Raw genomic sequence first — 20589 nt, 5'->3', positions numbered from 1 at the left:
CTGCCCGCAATTAGGACAAAGAGACTGCGAGACCGTTTGTGTATGTAAAGTAAAGCGAGTGTTCTTTTCTCCCTCTGCCTCGGTGCGGAGGGTAAACCGGTGCACACTACCTCTGGGAGGAAGCTCTCCGCCTCTACAAGAAGATTGAAGAGTGGTTATTGGCAAGCCCCGGGCGCCCAGTCGGTGATACGGAATGTTTGGCTCATTTATAACGAGGTCTGTGAATAAACATCTCCATTGGCCCCTACCTGTGTCTGCGTGTGTTACTCGGGGACCGCTTTACCGTACGCCAGGGTGACCACGTTGGACATGCATGCAGTTAACATGTTCCTGAACAGGGACTCAGAAGGAGATCACCCCACATACTAAAATAAGTGACGTGGTCACCCTACTACATACTTTTAAATAGTATCCAAATTCTTTTTTGGGGAGTATTATCTATTGTAGTCTCAGACCTGTGCAAACCATAAGTTACCCTTTAGATTCCCTCACTGCATTACCCTCTACCACTTTTCCTGGGAGGCTGTTCCACTTATCTACCACCCTCTCCGTAAAACTTCCATTCCATCTAAGCCTCTGACGCTCTATTTCTAGATTACGGCCTCTTGTAACATTTCTCTTCCTTTTGAAATTAACGTCCCTCCTGCACTAAACCCCTTTAAGTATTTAAATGTTTCCACCCCCCCCCCCTTCTCTCCTCCGAGCCGGACACATTGAGATCCCTTTGTGTTTCTTGTCTATTAACCGCTATAGTTACGGAAAAAGAAACAAATAAAGTATATTAAGCGCGTTTCTGTTATCGCTAGCCCAACGCACTGGCTGCTTACGTCTTGCTGATTAATAAAAAAAAAAAAAGTATTTTTTTTTTTTTTAAGGCACAGCTCGGATTTCTAGTGAAAAGATTCTCTCTTTCTGATAAAGTAACGAAACCGACCGCGTTTCCTGCGTTCATAAATGGAACAAAGAGAAAGTATCGTTACTGTCAACGTGTCCACTACTTCTAGTACGTTACGCTAATAAACATCGCTGTATCTCTTACTGCATTGCATTATCTGGAGGTTCAATCGCATAAAAAACGCGTTTTATAGTTTTTTATGGGTTTTTAATGTTTTAATTTTTTTTTTATCAGCCCCCTTTTTGTTTTACATGACCGCTATTTCCTAAAAAAAAATGTAAAAATGAATGACTTTAATGCATATGATAGCTGCAGGGTCCCTTTAAATGTAAATGGATTCTGCAGAAACCCCCCACCATATACATTTGCCCCCCCCCCCCTTTCCTCACCCGTACACGTATGTCCTTACATGTGATATAGTCGCCTCCGCTGCTGGAACGGTCATTACTGAAACATGAAAGGACCCTCTCACTGCGTTTTGCCCACAGAGATATGTCCTGAATACGGTAACCCAGAGGGTCCAAAAGTGTTTATCATATTTATTAAGTTCTGCATTTCTTGAAAGTAACGCAGATAAAACGGAGGCAAAAATACATAACGTATACAAATATTTATTTGTATAAAGCAAGAGCAAGAGATCTGGACCCCCCCCCCAACACTAATATCTTCTGTGTGTGACCCACTGTGTCATGTATGTGGTGTGGTATGTATGAAATAAATTAAACCGCCTTTTTGAAATGAAAGCAAACAATCAGGAAGAAAACGCTATCCATGCTCGGAATCTGGGAAACCATCAGCAAGCACTGTGATTGTGATCTCATAGTGAGTTATGACATCATCCTGCCCATACAGCAGCCGGCACAGCATTCTATCTTCAGTGCAGTTGGGCGCTCGACACGTTCAAGGTGCTATTTCTTGAAGTGTGGTTACCAACTACGTCAACGGTCACCAGAGAAGAAAAACTCACCGAGCATTATGGCAGAGTGTTGTCTCTTCTCGGGGTTAAGGTGGATTTTAAAGAAGTGCTGCCCCAGAAAACTACGCAACTTTTTCAAAAGACTCAAAAAGGCTTCCAATATCGTTCCAACCCACAGCACAGGAGATGAAAACATCGAGCTCTTACCAAGCAGAACCTCTGTGCTGAAGAGAGAGAACGAAGGTAGCAGTACAGAAAACAGAATGAGACAGAGGAAAAGGAGGAGATGTACTGCTAACCAGGGAGAGGAGAACCGCCTGTATATCAGGAAAAAGGAGATGACAAAGCGCAGAAGAACCAGCACAGGCAGCTGTGAATATGAGCGGAAGAGGCGTAGAAATGACGAGAGTCATGGTTTGGGGCAGCAGGTGAAACCAAAAGCAGATGCGCACCTGGAGGAGTACAGGAGCAGGAGGATGAAGGTTCCCAGGAAAAGGCGCAGAAGTGAGGAGGACTGCAGCCTGGCCGCAAAACGATTCAGGAACCTTCTCCCCATGTCGGTGTCCAGCTTAAGGTTTCATTTTCAACTGGGACAAGGGAGCTTTGGAAAGGTCATGTTGGCCTCCGTTCCTTCCAAGGATTCTCTAATAGCGGTAAAAATGATACGCAAGAGATCTATGAAGTCTCTGCACATCATGAGAGAGAGGAGGATTCTGGAGGTAGCCAGGAACAGCCCGTTTCTATGCCACGGGTATGCAGCTTTCCAGACAGAGACCTGTGTGTTCCTCGCCATGGAGTTTATGGCTGGAGGAACCTTGGAGTCGTATATGGACAGCGTTGGCTACATGACACAGAACACAGCCGCATTCTACTCTGCAGAGCTGGTCTGTGGCATCCAATTCCTCCATTCCCAGGGCATCGTTCATAGAGACCTGAAGCCGCAGAACGTCCTACTTGACCGCGAGGGCCATGCCAAGATCAGTGATTTTGGTCTTGCTGTAGAAGGTGTTTTTGGAAGCACAGTGAGAGGACATTGTGGAACACGTCTCTACATGGCCCCAGAGATATATCTAAAGGAACAATACGGTGTTGCTGTCGACTGGTGGTCCTTCGGGGTGATTCTCTTCCGCATGCTTAATGGAACTTTTCCCTTCTTCACTGGCTACTGCAAGAAGGCAACTGTCCATTCTATTATCAATGGCAGGCCCAAATACACCAAGGCATTAAGCCAAGAAGCTGTGGATATCCTGACTTGTCTGTTAAAGAAAGATCCTGAGCTTCGCCTCTGGATGACTGAATACATCAGGGAGCATCCGTTCTTTGACAGCATCAATTGGGAAGACATAGAGAGCCGGAGAATGCCGCCACCATACCAGAAGGCTGAAAGACCCAATCGCCGCTTCAAGAACATCCAACCCATACCACCAGTTTTGGAGATCACAGAGGACATTGCCTCTCCATCCAGTAACCAGAGCCAGTCTGACACCTCCTCTTTATTTAGTGATCAGAGCCCGGCCGGCGCGTCCTCTTCATCGAGTGACCAGAGCCTGTTCGGCTTCTCTTTTGTGACTCCAGACTGGATGTATTGAAGATTTTGTCAGAGCGATTGTCAAGACTTTCCACATTTGTGAGAGTAAAAAATAAAATCAAAACCTCTCCCCCCTAATTTTGGTTATAGTTTCCTTCTTGTTATACAGTAACAGGGTGCATATGACATCACAATGCAGGTTTAGCCCGACATCATACACAGTGATTTCTTATGTGCAGATTCAAATGTCCCAAATACAACTGAATTTTAAATATTCTTCTTATATCCAGAAATTAATATTAAATCTTATAAAATATGATTTCCAAAGGCTTCTTCTGTCCTAGTCTCGGATCTTTGATGGAGGAGATGGGTGCCTTTAGGGGGACCTAGAAAATGTTTCCCTCCTGGGCTTTTTGGAGAGGAGGAAAGGAAGGAGTCGCGCAACGCCTTTCGGAGAGTGTGGCCCCACAAGATGAAGACTGGGGTTCTGGTGGTGCGCCGGGGCCTTAAATCGGCTCTGTTTCACCCTTGGCACGTCGTCACCATTTCGGATATGGTTTGGATGTTATATGACCCGTAGTGACAGAGGACTGGATTTCCCATGACCTTGCAAATTCCCATCCCTATATATGGCTTATAAACTAAATGCATGTGCAATATCCCTATATATGCCCTATACATACATATAATGTACCAACATTTACATAGATTGAGTACCAAGAGACTTCCAGGGACAGATTTTTATGCACAGCCTATGCCAGGAGTGTGGCAAGGAGGGGTCCCTATAGATGGTCTTTATAGCAAGTGAGCAGAAGCGAGGGGCCCCGATACATGGTCTGTATAGCAGGTAGGGAGAGAGGGGCCCCTATACATGGGCTGTATAGAAGGTAGTCATAGGGGGGCCCCTATACATGGTCTGTATAGAAGGTAGGCATAGAGGGGCCCCTGACCATGGTCTGTATAGAAGGGTTAGTTGGGGATCTCCAGTCATTTGTTTACCTGACGTTCACTATTCACTTCCTTTATTACATTTACTGTCACGTGGTTCTTCCCTCTCTTCTGATTTGAGAGAATGCCCAAGTGGGCGTGTTGTGGTGGGTCATGTGACTCCTGTATCTCGGATTGCAACTCATCCGCTGGTTCATATCGCTATCGGCAGCATGAAGAGCCGGGTGCTGGGGCTTCGGCTGCTACAATTACTGCTCCTGGGGGCAGCCGGCATCATGCACCGGGCACAGGCCTGCGGGGAGGAGGTGAGGCAGCACCCGGGAGAACGGCAGTGACTGGAGGGGAGAAAACTAGGGATAAGAGGGGAGAGAGGTGCAGTGACAGGAGGGGAAAGAGCGGTAAAGTGACTGGAGAGGGGTAAAGTGACAGGAGAGGGGAGAGGTATAGTGACTGGAGAGGGGAGGGAGGCAAAGTGACTGGAGAGGGTTAAAGTGACTGGAGAGGGGAGGGGTACAGTGACTGGAGAGGAGAGAAGTAAAGTGGCTGGAGGAGAGAGAGGTACAGTGAATGGAGAGGGGAGAGAAGTACAGTGACTGGAGAGGAGATGGAGGGAAAGTGAGTGGAGAAGAGAGAAGTCAAGTGACTGGAGGGGAGAGAGTGAAAGTGACTGGTGAGGGGAGAGAAAGGGACAGTAACTGGAGAGGGGAGAGAGGTAAAGTGACAGGAGGGGAGAGAAGTAAAGTGACAGGAGGGGAGAGGGGTACAGTGACTGGAGAGGGGAGAGAGGTACAGTGACTGGAGAGGGGAGAGAGGTACAGTGACTGGAGAGGGGAGAGAGGTACAGTGACTGGAGAGGGGAGAGAGGTACAGTGACTGGAGAGGGGAGAGAGGTACAGTGACAGGAGGGGAGAGAAGTAAAGTGACAGGAGGGGAGAGAGGTAAAGTGACTGGAGGGGAGAGGGGTACAGTGACTGGAGGGGAGAGGGGTACAGTGACTGGATAGGGTAGAGGGGTACAGTGACAGGAGGGGGAGAGGGGTACAGTGACAGGAGGGGAGAGGGGTACAGTGACTGGAGGGGAGAGAGGTACAGTGACTGGAGAGGGGGAGAGAGGTACAGTGACTGGAGAGGGGTACAGTGACTGGAGAGGGGAGAGGGGTACAGTGACTGGAGAGGGGAGAGAGGTACAGTGACTGGAGGGGAGAGAGGTACAGTGACTGGAGGGGAGAGGGGTACAGTGACTGGAGGGGAGAGGGGGTACAGTGACTGGAGGGGAGAGAGGTACAGTGACTGGAGAGGGGAGGAGGGGAGAGAGGTACAGTGACTGGAGAGGGAGGAGGGGAGAGGGGTACAGTGACTGGAGAGGGGAGAGGGGTACAGTGACTGGAGAGGGGGTACAGCGACTGGAGAGGGGATAGGGGTACAGTGACTGGAGAGGGGATAGGGGTACAGTGACTGGAGAGGGGAGAGGGGTACAGTGACTGGAGAGGGGAGAGGGGTACAGTGACTGGAGAGGGGAGAGGGGTACAGTGACTGGAGAGGGGGAGAGAGGTACAGTGACTGGAGGGGAGAGGGGTACAGTGACTGGAGAGGGGAGAGAGGTACAGTGACTGGAGGGGAGAGGGGTACAGTGACTGGAGGGGAGAGGGGTACAGTGACTGGAGGGGAGAGGGGTACAGTGACTGGAGGGGAGAGGGGTACAGTGACTGGAGAGGGGAGAGAGGTACAGTGACTGGAGGGGAGAGGGGTACAGTGACAGGAGGGGAGAGGGGGTACAGTGACTGGAGGGGAGAGGGGTACAGTGACTGGAGGGGAGAGGGGTACAGTGACTGGAGGGGAGAGGGGTACAGTGACTGGAGGGGAGAGGGGTACAGTGACTGGAGGGGAGAGAGGTACAGTGACTGGAGGGGAGAGGGGTACAGTGACTGGAGGGGAGAGGGGTACAGTGACTGGAGGGGAGAGGGGTACAGTGACTGGAGGGGGAGAGGGGGTACAGTGACTGGAGGGGGAGAGAGGTACAGTGACTGGAGGGGAGAGAGGTACAGTGACTGGAGGGGAGAGAGGTACAGTGACTGGAGGGGAGAGAGGTACAGTGACTGGAGGGGAGAGAGGTACAGTGAATGGAGGGGAGAGAGGTACAGTGACTGGAGGGGAGAGAGGTACAGTGACTGGAGGGGAGAGAGGTACAGTGACTGGAGGGGAGAGGGGTACAGTGACTGGAGGGGAGAGAGGTACAGTGACTGGAGGGGAGAGAGGTACAGTGACTGGAGAGGGGAGAGAGGTACAGTGACTGGCCTGTTACCTCTTAGTTTACCAGCGTCAGGAAAGCTTTTCCATTGAAATCGCTGATGGTTCTTTCTATGCCCACGACATCCCCTGCCTGGTTAGTAGCCTGCGGTGTGGAAAGGGGCAAATAGATATAGGGGAAACTTAAAGGACCACCATACAATCAGTGTTAATACACTAGAAAAGGGGCCCCTGAACCGAAGAGCTTACAGTCTATGTAAAAGCCAGGGGTGGGCAGACATACAGAGACAATCATGGGAAGTTTCATTAACTGTAGAATTCCAAAAACAGGACGTTGGTCGTATTTTCTTTCACTCTCTAGACTTGCCCTCCGGCCCCCGATGGCTTCCTGAATGTACATCTCGTTCCACACACTCACAACGACGTGGGCTGGCTTGAAAACGGTGGACCAATATTATTACGGAGGTGAGAGGTGTATCCGCGGCCATATCTCCCAGTAGACGGGGGCCGAATGGGGCCGATGTGCCGGCAGATTCTATGGTTCTGTATTTTTGAGGACCATTGTCTTGCCAGGTGGACCACCTGTCCGTCAAACAACGGCTTTGAAAGTTCTAAACTTTTATATATTGCATGTAATATATCATTCTATTGCATATATAATATATTTTAATATATTACATATAGGAAATGTGTATATAATTCTGTCTTTTAGCCCGGAATGATATCCAGCACGCTGGGGTCCAGTATATTCTAGACTCCGTCATCCCTCAGCTCCTCTCCGATAAGCGGGAAACGCTTTATTTACGTGGAATCGGCTTTTTTCTGGCGTTGGTGGGAGCAACAGACGGAGACGTTGCGAAGGGACGTCACCGACCTTGTACAGGAAGGTAAAGAACATTAAACGCTTTCTATACGTTGAGCCCATTAAACATGTAACGGCCTTTATTGGGAGACATGCTGTTAGGGCTCTAAGGGCCGGTCAGTGGGACTTCTCCTTTAACGTGTGTTTGCGCCCCGGTGAGTCTGACCGTTTCGCCGGTCCCGTGTCCTCCCTCCTGCTTCTAGATGTTCGCTCTGTTGGCTTTTCAGGTCGTCTGGAGTTTATAAACGGCGGCTGGTCTATGAACGACGAGGCCGCCGCGCACTATAGCTCCGCCATCGACCAGATGACGCTGGGGCTGCAGTTTCTTCGGTTGAGGTTCGGGGAATGCGGGAGGCCGCGCGTCGCCTGGCACATCGATCCCTTCGGGCACTCGCGGGAGCAGGCCTCCTTGTTTGCACAGGTGAGCGTCTGTCTGTGTTTTTAGAGCGTAAGCTCTGCAGAACAGGATTTTTTTTCTCTACTTCATTGGCTCCTCCTCTTTACATGAAACATACAGTAAGAAAGGTAATGCGTAGAGAGGGCGGACCATTGGGAGCCTGCAGGGCTTACACTCTAACGGATACATACATTTCCTTGTAATACCGCTGGGTGCTGGGGTTTATGTCTTGGGTGTTAGATTGTCAGCTCTTCTCCCTCAGATGGGGTACGATGGCTTTTTTTTTGGCCGACTGGATTACCAGGATAAAGAAAACAGGGAGAAAACCAAACGGATGGAAATGATCTGGCGGGGAAGCGATGACCTGAGCCCACCGATGGCAGATCTGTTCACGGGTCGGTATATAGATACTCTGTATCATTATACACCACGATATCTCGTCATGGGTCCTTCTCGCCGCTACCTAGTAATGGATAGATTTTTAGTATTTACGTACTTTGCCCCTCTTATATTATTGTAGATAAGTGGAACAGCCTCCCAGCAGAAGTGGTTGAGGGTAATACAGTGAGGGGGATTTAAACATGCATGGGATAGGCACATGGCTCCTGAATCTAAGACGAGACCAACGACTGATTAAGGTAGAAGAAGGGGCAGGTCGGACGCTCTCTTTCTCTCTATCCCAGGCGCTCTCCCTAATGGTTATAACCCACCGCAAGGATTTTGCTGGGATCTGCTTTGTTCCGACTCCCCGGTTATGGACGATCCGCGGCTGGAGGACTACAACGCGGACTCCGTCCTGAAAAACTTCCTGAACGCTGTGGGTGATCAGGTGAGTGAAGTCCGGAGAGACCGTATGTACTTCCCGTGAGTGCCGGCGCTGTCCGTGTGCTCTGTCCGTGTGCTCTGTCCGTGTGCTCTGTGTATGTGTGCGCATGTGCGTAACCTGTTTTTGACAGCCCCACAGCCTTCTCTTAACCCTTTCAGGCCCAACATTATCGCTCCAACCATCTCATCATGACCATGGGGTCTGATTTTCACTATGAGAACGCCAACCTATGGTACAAAAACATGGATAAACTGATCGCGTTGGTCAATGCCCAGGTGAGAAAGCTGCAGCGCTGCAGCTTCTTATAGTATTTTATCCTGAATACCAGTCTCTGGTAAGTGGGGGAAGCCATCGCAGTCAGTAGAAAAATAACCCGTATTTTAGTAAATCTGAGAATAGCAGAGTTTTGACGGATCACAGCGGCCCCAACCAGTGAGTGCACCGAAGGCTCCTGGGAGTTACTCCTTGCCTGACGCCAACGCGTTTCACAGTTATTGTAAAATGTAGCGTTTGTGATATACTGTCACATGATGTCACATGATGTCACATGATGTCACTTAAAGGGTCGGTAACCTAGAATTCCCTCTCTGTGTTTCCAGCAAACAAACGGCAGCAAAGTGAATGTCATTTATTCCACTCCAAGCTGTTACCTGAACGCCCTGCACCGAGCCAATCTGACCTGGTGAGACGGGGGACGCGCGGATGGATAGGAGAGCAGACCGGTGTCTCTGCCGTCTGAGCCCAGGGGTGCATGCTGGCGTGTGTCCAAACCCGGCCGCATGTGTCCCAGCCCAACGGTGTCTCTGGCTGCCTGTCGAGGGGTCTGAGCCCGACGGTGTCTCTGGCTGCCTGTCGAGGGGTCTGAGCCCGACGGTGTCTCTGGCTGCCTGTCGAGGGGTCTGAGCCCGACGGTGTCTCTGGCTGCCTGTCGAGGGGTCTGAGCCCGACGGTGTCTCTGGCTGCCTGTCGAGGGGTCTGAGCCCGACGGTGTCTCTGGCTGCCTGTCGAGGGGTCTGAGCCCGACGGTGTCTCTGGCTGCCTGTCGAGGGGTCTGAGCCCGACGGTGTCTCTGGCTGCCTGTCGAGGGGTCTGAGCCCGACGGTGTCTCTGGCTGCCTGTCGAGGGGTCTGAGCCCGACGGTGTCTCTGGCTGCCTGTCGAGGGGTCTGAACCTGACTCTCTCTGACTGTCCGGGTTTATATCTCTTTATGTGGGTGCGGCTGTCTGTATTTTCCTCTTTTAATGTTGATCTCGGAGCAGACGTATATTAATATATGGAACATGTATACGTTATAATTTCTATATGCATTTATAGCATACAGTAGAATATTTGCTGGGTGAGCGTACACCGTCTCTCGTCTTATCCGTCTATTAATACTGTAGTGCTGTTCTTCTCTGTCACTTTGTATAAATTACTCCCCGGATCGTCTCCCTCTCAGGCCCGTGAAGATGGACGACTTTTTCCCGTATGCCGACGGACCCCACATGTTCTGGACCGGCTACTTCACCAGCCGACCGACTTTCAAACGCTACGAGAGGTTAAGCAACAACTTCCTGCAGGTGAGAGGCCAAGCAGCGTTTCACCAGAATCACAACCGCCTATCGTACCGTCTGACCTCGGAATCCATCGTTTGGGCGCAAACATTATTCTTCTGTACTAATTCTACTATATTTTCATATCTCAGGTCTGTAACCAGCTGGAGGCTTTAACAGGAATGGCAGCTCGGTTTGGGCCCTATGGTTCTAGCAACAGCTCTGTACTGAGTGAGTGCCTTATTACTCTGTAACATCTTATTACAGTAACGCGGCCCCTAAGGGCCTTATTACCCCAGTAACATCTTATTACAGGAACCCGGCCCCTGAGTGCCTTATTACCCCTGTAACACCTTATTACAGTAACCCGGCCCCTGAGTGCCTTATTACCCCTGTAACATCTTATTACAGTAACCCGGCCCCTGAGTGCCTTATTACCCCTGTAACATCTTATTACAGTAACCCGGCCCCTGAGTGCCTTATTACCCCTGTAACATCTTATTACAGTAACCCGGCCCCTGAGTGCCTTATTACCCCGTAACCCCAGTAACTGTGAGGTTTCCGTCCCATTTCTTCGCAGGACGTGCTATGGGAGTTGCTCAACATCATGATGCTGTTACTGGGACGGCAAAACAACATGTGAGCGATGATTACGCCCGGCGTCTGTCTCAGGGGTGGGACGCCTGCCAGGTACCGGTCCCTTTATACCAAAACTTACATATAGGAAGGAGGCACCGTGTTGCTAGTCTATGTCTGCCTTGGGATCATAGGAGTTGTTCATCGATGCCCAGAGATAGCAGGCTATTTAAAACTAGTCTATTCTCCGGGAATTATTAATGTCTGTGTTCTTTTTATCCGCTTGTTCTGCAGGTTGTTATCAGTAATGCTCTCTCCAGTCTGACGGGGTCCAAGGAGAACTTTGTCTTCTGCAACTTACTGAATATCAGTGTGTGTCAGCTCTCCGAGACCTCGAAAACTGTGAGTAGAAGACCGACCTGCGCCGCCGTTCGTACCCGCAATGCTTCACCCCACGCCTATCGCGCAAGTGGCCATGCGCAAGAGCTACCAAGTGTCACTTGTGCCGGTGTTAGGGGGTCAGACGATGCTCCGTATACGAGACCCCATTGTTGTGCGCCCCCCCCTCTCTATCACACACGGGGTCTCTCGCATCGGTTCTTCTCGCCTGTTAATGTAACATTGTATCCTTGTCTTCAGTTTTCAGTCTACGTGTACAACCCTCTGGGACGCGGCGTCGCGTGGACTGTCCGGCTGCCTGTCAGCGGTCTCAAGTACTCGGTCCTTGGCCCATCCGGGAAGCCCCTGCCGAATGAGGTGAGCAGCAGGGCAGCTGCTTCTTTCTATTTCGTTTAAATGGATGAAAGCAATGAACGATGCGCATTCCAGCCATATTGGAAGATTTGATTCGAGTTCATACACCTTCAAACACTTTAGTAAAAATCAAGTTTTACTTTACTGAGAGGGTAGTCGATAACGGGAACTGTCTCCAAGCAGAAGTGGTAGCAGTAAATACAGCGAGGGAATTTAAACAGGCGCGCAATAGCTCTGTGGCTCCTGAATCTAAGACAAGACCAACGGCCCAATGGTTTTATCTAATGTCGAATTCTGGAGAGGGAATTATCCGTCTCCCTGTTACTTTCATCCTCTGTTTTAAGCATTTCTTTGCTTTATTAAATGTTACTTTTTCCTTACAGTGCCCTATAGCTCTCCCCAAGGAATGCACGTATGGTTGGTTTTATTAGATAAATACTATTATCAATGGATTATTTTGGGGTAAAGAACTTTAAAATTGGGGAAAAAGTACGGATTTAATGGGGTTTTTACTAAAGAGGAATCCCTAAAGGCAGGAAGGTTCTATAACAGAATGGCCCCCGGATTATCACCCCGTTAGCTAGAACTCTACCAACTTTATCTTCTAGGTGGTGCCTGTGTCTAAATTCACAAAGGATGTGCGCCGGGAGAAGGGGCGAGCCGCGCAAGAACTCATCTTCCAGACGCAGATACCCCCTGTGGGGTTCAGCAAGTTTGTTGTAAAAAAGCTATCTACGCAGGGGCTGTTCTTTAAGGAGAAGAAACGCGAGCCACGGCCCACCAGTATCCAGAACGAGGTGACACATACATGATATCACTTTACTTTACCCTGCTACCCCGTCACACCTTATTACAGTAACCCGGCCCCTGAGTGCCTTATTACCCCTATAACATCTTATTACAGTAACCCGGCCCCTGAGTGCCTTATTACCCCTGTAACATCTTATTACAGTAACCCTGCCCCTGAGTGCCTTATTACCCCTGTAACATCTTATTACAGTAACCCGGCCCCTGAGTGCCTTATTACCCCTGTAACATCTTATTACAGTAACCCGGATCCTGAGTGCCTTATTACCCCTGTCACACCTTATTACAGTAGCCCGGCCCCTGAGTGCCTTATTACCCCTGTCACACCTTATTACAGTAGCCCGGCCCCTGAGTGCCTTATTACCCCTGTAACATCTTATTACAGTAACCCGGCCCCTGAGTGCCTAATTACCCCTGATCAATATTTTCTCTCTCCATCCAGTATTACAGAGTGGATTTCAGTCCTGAAACCGGTCTAATTACTGGGATTCACAATCTGGAAAAAAAAATGTCGTTGCCATTAAAGCACAGTTTTTACTGGTAAGGATGCTGCGGGTTTGGGATCTGTTCAGATTAGACTTGACATTATTTTCCTTCTCAGATAAATACTGCTGGGTAAGGGGCTTCTTTTAACCCCTTCTTAACTGAGGGTACTTTGTACTTTTTTATAGCTATGATGCACCTTATAGGGCTTTCTGTTGATACCACTTTTAGATGTATAGTCCAACATTTAATATAAATAATATCAAAAACTGGAAAAACAAACACATTTTTGTATGATTTTGCTATGACAATTGTCACTAAATTGGCCAAAATACATTAATTTAAGTTTGAGTAATATAATTATGTAAATATTATAGTTTTGTGGCAGTTATAAGGTTAATATTGTCATACATTGTGAAAATAATGTAATAATACAGTTAGTATATAAGACACGGTTGGATGAGGTTGAGGAGAAAGAACTTGACCGGCCGCACAGACCCCTGACCTTAACCTCATCCGAAACCTTTGAGATGAACCGGAACGGAGATTGCGAGCCGGTCGTCTCGTTCAGCGGCTGACCTCACGAACGCTCCCTGGTTTTGTAATGTGATGTCATCAAAGTGCCTGTTGGTGTAATGGTTGGGTGTCCCAATACTTTTGGACTCCTTCATGTGAAATAGTTTAACCCCGCGTAGGATCGGTGACTGTGTCCTCTCTGTCCTGCAGGTATAATGCAAGCATAGGTAATGATGACAGCGGACAGGTGTCTGGAGCGTATATCTTCAGACCAAATCTCTCAGAGGCTCTGCCTTTAACAACGAAGGTCCACACTTATGCTGTTAAGGTGAGTAAGGGATTTACCAACATCCCAAATACCCTTATAACTGCCCCGTACCAATCACTGCTCTATTACACGCCCCCTACCCCTATAACTGCCCCGTACCAATCACTGCTCTATTACACGCCCCCTACCCTTATACTTGCCCCGTACCAATCAATGCTCTATTACACGCCCCCTACCCCTATAACTGCCCCGTACCAATCACTGCTCTATTACACGCCCACTACCCCTATAACTGCCCCGTACCAATCACTGCTCTATTACACGCCCCCTACCCCTATAACTGCCCCGTACTAATCACTGCTCTATTACACGCCCCCCACCCCTATAACTGCCCCGTACCAATCACTGCTCTATTACACGCCCCCTACCCTTATAACTGCCCCGTTCCAATCACTGCTCTATTACACGCCCCCTACCCCTATAACTGCCCCGTACCCATCACTGCTCTATTACACGCCCCCTACCCCTATAACTGCCCCGTACCCATCACTGCTCTATTACACCCCCCTACCCCTATAACTGCCCCGTACCAATAACAGCTCTATTACATGCCCCCTACCCTTATAACTGCCCCGTACCAATCACTGCTTTATTACATGCCCCCTACCCCTATAACTGCCCCGTACCAATCACTGCTTTATTACATGCCCCCTACCCTTATAACTGCCCCGTACCAATCACTGCTCTATTACACGCCCCCTACCCCTATAACTGAATTTAAAAAAGCAATCTTCTCTTAATGTGTTCCATCGCAAGGATTTTCCCTGAACTGCACTAAAACAGAAAATTTATAATTAACATGTGAAGTCATTTATAGCAACTAGGGCTGAAACAACTAATCGATAAAATCGATAATAATCGATAATGAAAATCGTTGTCAACGATTTTCATTATCGATTAATCTAATCGATTTTTATCGATTATAAAAAGAGGTTTTTTTCAGAGCAAATGCTCTGAAAAACTCCTCTCCTTGTATAATCCGACCTCAAACAGAGATCGGATTATAACACCAGAATCCAGATCCCCCGCAACGGTCTCTTACTTCCGTCTCTCTTCCCCCCCCCCCATACACCCCTCTGACTCCTCCCCCCTCCCATACACCCCTCTGACTCCTCCCCCCTCCCATACACTGCTCTGCCTCTCTCCCGACTCCCTGGTGCTTTGTGAACCTCCGTTACTGACAGGCACTTTCACTGCAGCTTCATAGAAGCCTCAGCGTAAGTGAAGGGCAGTAACGGAGGCTGTCTGTGCGATGCAGACCCCCACCGGCTGACAGAGAATCATCCTCTCTGTCAGCCGGTGGGGGTCTGCGTCGCACAGACAGACTCCGTTACTGCCCTTTACTTACGCTGAGGGGGGAGGAGGTAGAGTGGAGTATGGGAGGGGGAAGGAGGCAGAGTGGAGTATGGGAGGGGGAAGGAGGCAGAGTGGAGTATGGGAGGGGGGAGGAGGCAGAATGGAGTATGGGAGGAGGGAGGAGGCAGAGTGGAGTATGGGAGGGGGGAGGAGGCAAAGTGGTATATGGGAGGGGGGAGGAGGCAAAGTGGTATATGGGAGGGGGGAGGAGGCAAAGTGATGTATGGGAGGGGGAGGAGGCAGAGTGGAGTATGGGAGGGGGAGGAGGCAGAGTGGAGTATGGGAGGGGGGAGGAGGCAGAGTGGAGTATGGGAGGGGGGAGGAGGCAGAGTGGAGTATGGGAGGGGGGAGGAGGCAGAGTGGAGTATGGGAGAGGGGAGGAGCCAGAGTGGTGTATGGGAGGGGGAGGAGCCAGAGTGGTGTATGGGTGAGTTATAGTGGTGTATGGGGGGGGTATTATGAATTTCAGGGCATATAGGGGGTATAAGGCATATCGATATTAGGCATATCGGGGGGCATAAAACATATCTGGGGGTAAAAGGTATATCAGGGGGCTCAGTTGCATATCACTGGCATATACAGAGTATAACGCATATCAGGGGCACAGTGGAATCTGGCATATAAGAGGTATAAGGCATATATGGGGGCAGAGTGGCAAGCTGGGGGTCAGATGTGCATAACTGGGGGCAGTTTGGTAAATAAAAGAAAATTTAAACAAGGCTTTTTTCTCATAGTTTTTATTAAATATGAAAAATAGTTAACATATGAATTAATATTTACTAATAACTTTGTATTAAAACCTAGTTTGAGAAACACTGTGTTTGGGTTCTTGTAGCTTTTATTATTATGTCAGTAAAATAAGAAGGTGAATAGAGAGAGGCCATTGCAATAAAGAGATGAAAGTGTAAATTGTACGTTTTTTATTACATTATTTTAAATTTAAAAAAATTGCATTTTTTTATCCGATTAATCGATTAATCGAAAAAATAATCGGCCAACTAATCGATTATTAAAATAATCGTTAGTTGCAGCCCTAATAGCAACAAAAATAGACTTGTAGAAATGTAGAACTTGACAACACATAAGACTCCTTTGGCCGTCTAGTCTTATGCAGAGACTCTGCTGGGAGGCTGTTCCACTTATCTATCACTCTCCACACCAGAAAATCTGTCTGTATCCAAACTAAAGGCCAGAACCAGTGCTAATGTTCATCAGAACAATCTTTAGAGCCTGTTAGGTCATCTATAACCATGACCTCTAAACTCCATAGAACCCCAGCTGTTTACAGACTGATAGTCAGCGTTTGTTTCCTCTGCCGGCAGAACTCTCTGGTGGAAGAAGTCTATCAAAACTTCTCTTCTTGGTGCTCCCAAGTGGTCCGATTATACAAAGGCCAGCGCTTCGTGGAGCTGGAATGGACTGTTGGACCGATACCCATGGGGTGAGCTGTTCTCCGTGCGGGGCGATGTCTGCGTCTCTCCATGGCTGTTACTTATTACTGTCCTTCCAGGGATCGCTGGGGTAAGGAGGTGATCGGTCGCTTCGACTCCCAGCTGAAGACTGAAGGAGTGTTTTATACCGACGCCAACGGGAGACAGATCATGAAGAGGACGTAAGTGCATTCCTGTCTGTGTCGCCCTGCGGTGGGAGGGACAGACTCCGTGCCCCATAGCCCCTCCTGTCTGTTGCCCCGCGGTGGGAGGGACAGACTCCGTGCCCCATAGCCCCCTCCTGTCTGTGTCACCCTGCGGGGGGAGGGGCAGACTCCGTGCCCCATAGCCCCTCCTGTCTGTTGCCCCGCGGTGGGAGGGACAGACTCCGTGCCCCATAGCCCCCTCCTGTCTGTGTCACCCTGCGGGGGGAGGGACAGACTCCGTGCTCCATAGCCCCCTCCTGTCTGTGTCACCCTGCGGGGGGAGGGGCAGACTCCGTGCCCTATAGCCCCCTCCTGTCTGTCACCCTGCGGGGGGAGGGACAGACTCCGTGCTCCATAGCCCCCTCCTGTCTGTGCCGCCCCGCGGTGGGAGGGACAGACTCCGTGCCCCATAGCCCCCTCCTGTCTGTGCCGCCCCGCGGTGGGAGGGACAGACTCCGTGCCCCATAGCCCCCTCCTGTCTGTGCCGCCCCGCGGTGGGAGGGGCAGACTCCGTGCTCCATAGCCCCTCCTGTCTGTGTCGCCCAGCGGTGGGAGGGGCAGACTCCGTGCTCCATAGCCCCTCCTGTCTGTGTCGCCCAGCGGTGGGAGGGACAGACTCCGTGTCAAAAACAGTCACTTATATCATGAATAAAATGTAAATCCTTAAAATAATAGAATGTTATCTATAATATCATAACTTCAATATTCTTAAAACAAATTCTTGTTTGTTTGTTATTTTTCTCGTAGGAGAGACAGCCGGGAGACGTGGAAATTTCAGCAGACGGAACCTGTGGCTGGAAACTATTATCCGGTAAATAGCCGGATTTATATCCAGGTGAGAGACCAATTACATAACGTATACAGAAATAATACTTTTTATATGCCCAGAAATTGCAAACTGAATTTCTCAAGCGTCTGAAAGGTGGCATTTTCTCTTTTATTATAAGAACAAAAAGCGAAGTCATGAAAAAAAGTAGGGACTTCTGTAAAGTACTGCCAGGTATATCCCACCTATATTACTTATTTATTTTTTTTAACAGCATTCCATAGGTTTTAGAAGCTCATTTTACATGAACATTATGAAAACAGACATTGCAACTGCATCTGCGTGATTATTTCTCCCCATTGTTATCTTACTGATTGCTCTTGATTGGCTCAGGCAGCCTTTGTAAGAGTGGGTGGAGGGCAGTTGGTCAAGAAAGGGTTAATCGATTTTCAGTCTCTTTCTCCAGGATGAAAAAGCTCAGTTGACGGTTTTAACCGATCGATCCCAGGGAGGATCCAGTATCGGGGACGGATCTGTGGAGCTGATGGTGAGCTTACAGAGAGTGGGGCCGAGCTAGAGCTTCGGCTCGTCCTGCTATAGTTTAACTCCAAGGAGACCTTACCTTTCAATGGACAGGGGGCAGAGTTGGACCCTAAGTGGACCAATCCAGACCATCGGAAACAAAAAGTACGGGAGGTCACGTTCTAAATCTAGACGTTGGAGGCTTAGATGGAATGTAAGGAAGTTTTACTTTACTGAGAGGGTGGTAGATAAGTGGAACAGCCTCCCAGCAGATGTCAATACAGTGATTTAATACTGTTGGAAGAAGCTATCGGCATTAAAAAGGATTATTCCCGGGGTTTTTTATGATCAGGTTCACAGGCGCCTTCTGCAGGACGATGCCAGGGGTGTGGGAGAGCCGCTCTTCGAGCCCGGGGAGTACGGAGACGGGATTGTTGTACGAGGAAGACATCTGCTGTTGCTAGACTCTCCTGGCGACGCAGCAGAACAGCACAGACCGCTGGCGATGCAGGAATACCTGTCGCCCCAGATTATCCTCTCCGCCGGTGACAGCGCCCCCTACAGTCACGGCGGAGACCCCCAGACGCAGGTGAGCGTGGCTGCCGTGATCACTGTGCTGGCTGCCGATGGCGTCTGCCCATTAATGCATGAGAACACGGTGGTGTTAGATCCTATGTGACACTGCAGCAGGTCACGATCACCTAAATACAGCATGCAGGTACATTGTGTTATAGTACAGACGGGGTACACCCTAACCGAAAAACATTTCTGATAAGGAACCCAGGGGGGGGGATTTTAGATAAGGGATACACGACCTGTACCGCGTATCAAAGTGGTCGTTACTGTTTTTATTTTTATTTTTTCCTCCCCAGTTTTCAGCTCTGCGGAAGGAACTGCCCCTGAACGCTCACCTCCTGACCCTCGCTCTGCATGAGCCCACAAAAGCCCTCCTGCGCCTAGAACATCCGTTCCAGGGACGCGAGAGCGGCAATTATTCTCAGCCCATCTCCGTTAACCTGAAGGTGAGGCCTTCCCCCGAGCTCCGCCGTTCTTACCCCAGGGTTTGCCGTTATTTCTCCCCGTAACGCTGTCCGTTCTCGATTTTAGACGCTATTTTCCTCCCTGTCTTTGTCGGACTTTGAGGAGACGACGCTGGCCGCTAACCTGGAGAAAAGCAAACTGACGCGTCTGCGCTGGAGATCAGAGACAAGTAAGGAAGCGCTCCGACACGTTTATCGGAAATCAGCATTTTCATATTTTATTACCCTTCACTACCCCCTTAATCTGACGCCATCATACTCCTTAACCCCTGCACCACCGTCCACGGCTCAGATGTTTTTGCGGTTTGTATCGCTTTTAACTCGTGAAAGGGAGGTAGAGCCTCTCAAAAGCTCGTCCTTAAAATAGAATGTTTGTTAGTGCAATAAAAAAAAAAGATTATTCTATAATCGCAGGACTACTGGATTAACGCGGTTTAATCAGCCTCAGATCGGTAGGATCTCAATAGGTATAGATCAGAGACGGTAAGAGAGAGAGAAGGCAATATAAAGAAGTTTCGCTTTTATTATTAAATGACCTGCTGAGACCCTCGCCAATAAATACAGATGTTTTTCAGGGTAAGAAAAACAGTTTGGCTCTTAAATAACCCCTCTGCATGGAGTTGGTTGCACGCAGCGGTGGGCTTGTAACATTAACAGCATTTATTGTTGCGCAGGTACCCCCGTGACCTCGGACGCTTCTGCTCCTCCCCTGGATCCTTCCGACGTTACCCTGAACCCCATGGAGATCCGCACCTTCTTGGCCACCATCAAGCATAGCAAACAGCCCGCGTGGGACGCTCGGTAACAAATAATCTTTGGGGGGGGACCCCAAGCTGTCCCCCCCTCCTCGGACCATCCGTCCTGCCAGCGGTGCCGTTGAATGCTTTACCCAATGATTTGCATTAAAAACAAAAGTTATCTTAAGACCAAATAATAGAATTTTATTTCATAATGCGAGGGCAACATAAAAATCCAAGCTCAGAAAAATAATGACCCCCACTGGGGGCTTTATCAGGAGGTATACCCTACAAACGATAATAGAAATTAAATTCCCCAAAGCCTACTCCTTAGGGAGGTTATCCTCTGATAATTGAGGGTTTGACCCCCATTTCAGACAGCAAGAGTTCTTCTGGGGTGTACGGTTTATATGCCTCAGCGTGAAGCTTAGCGATTAACCCGAGAATCTCTCGGACCCCTGAAAATTCCAAACTTAATAGGGGTAGTTAAGTGGTAAAGGCTACAGCTGGAGGGCTGACCTGTACACGCTGCACGATATAACAAAAAAATAACGCGGCCTATGTGCCTTTTTAAATATACATGTTCAGTTACCGTCACACTTACACATGCCTGTACATGTTAAATCTGAACACGTGTGGCTATCACGTGTACCTTGTAAATCAGGGCATATCTACCTCCTCCCCACCCTTCGGCTTGAAATCCCATAAACACCCCTATGTTCCTCATTTGGGGTTACAGTCCCTCTACATCGATTTGGTGTTCGTTCCGTGAGATCGGCTTCTGGTCCTCGTGGGGAAAACGGATTCCGCGGCGACTTAAAAATACATTGAATAAAAAAAATAAACGCCGCGTTGATACTTAGAATAGAGAATTTATACTATTCCGGAGCTTCTTGTCCCTTTAAAACGGCACAGATGC

The 20589-nt window shown here is 49.1% G+C and overlaps 1 pseudogene; it reads left to right on the top strand.

Annotated features, from left to right (window-relative positions):
* Nucleotides 1–4499: 4499 nt before the first annotated feature.
* On the top strand, nucleotides 4500–20108 carry LOC149271702 (lysosomal alpha-mannosidase-like; annotated as a pseudogene).
* The last annotated feature ends 481 nt before the right edge of the window (nucleotides 20109–20589 follow it).

This window comes from Sceloporus occidentalis, unplaced genomic scaffold (assembly GCF_023333645.1).
Source record: "Sceloporus occidentalis isolate IW3139 unplaced genomic scaffold, rSceOcc1.0.p SCAF_472, whole genome shotgun sequence".
Taxonomy (NCBI): domain Eukaryota; kingdom Metazoa; phylum Chordata; class Lepidosauria; order Squamata; family Phrynosomatidae; genus Sceloporus; species Sceloporus occidentalis.
Note: the sequence above shows the minus strand (reverse complement) of the source record. Positions and strands in the feature narration are given on the sequence as shown.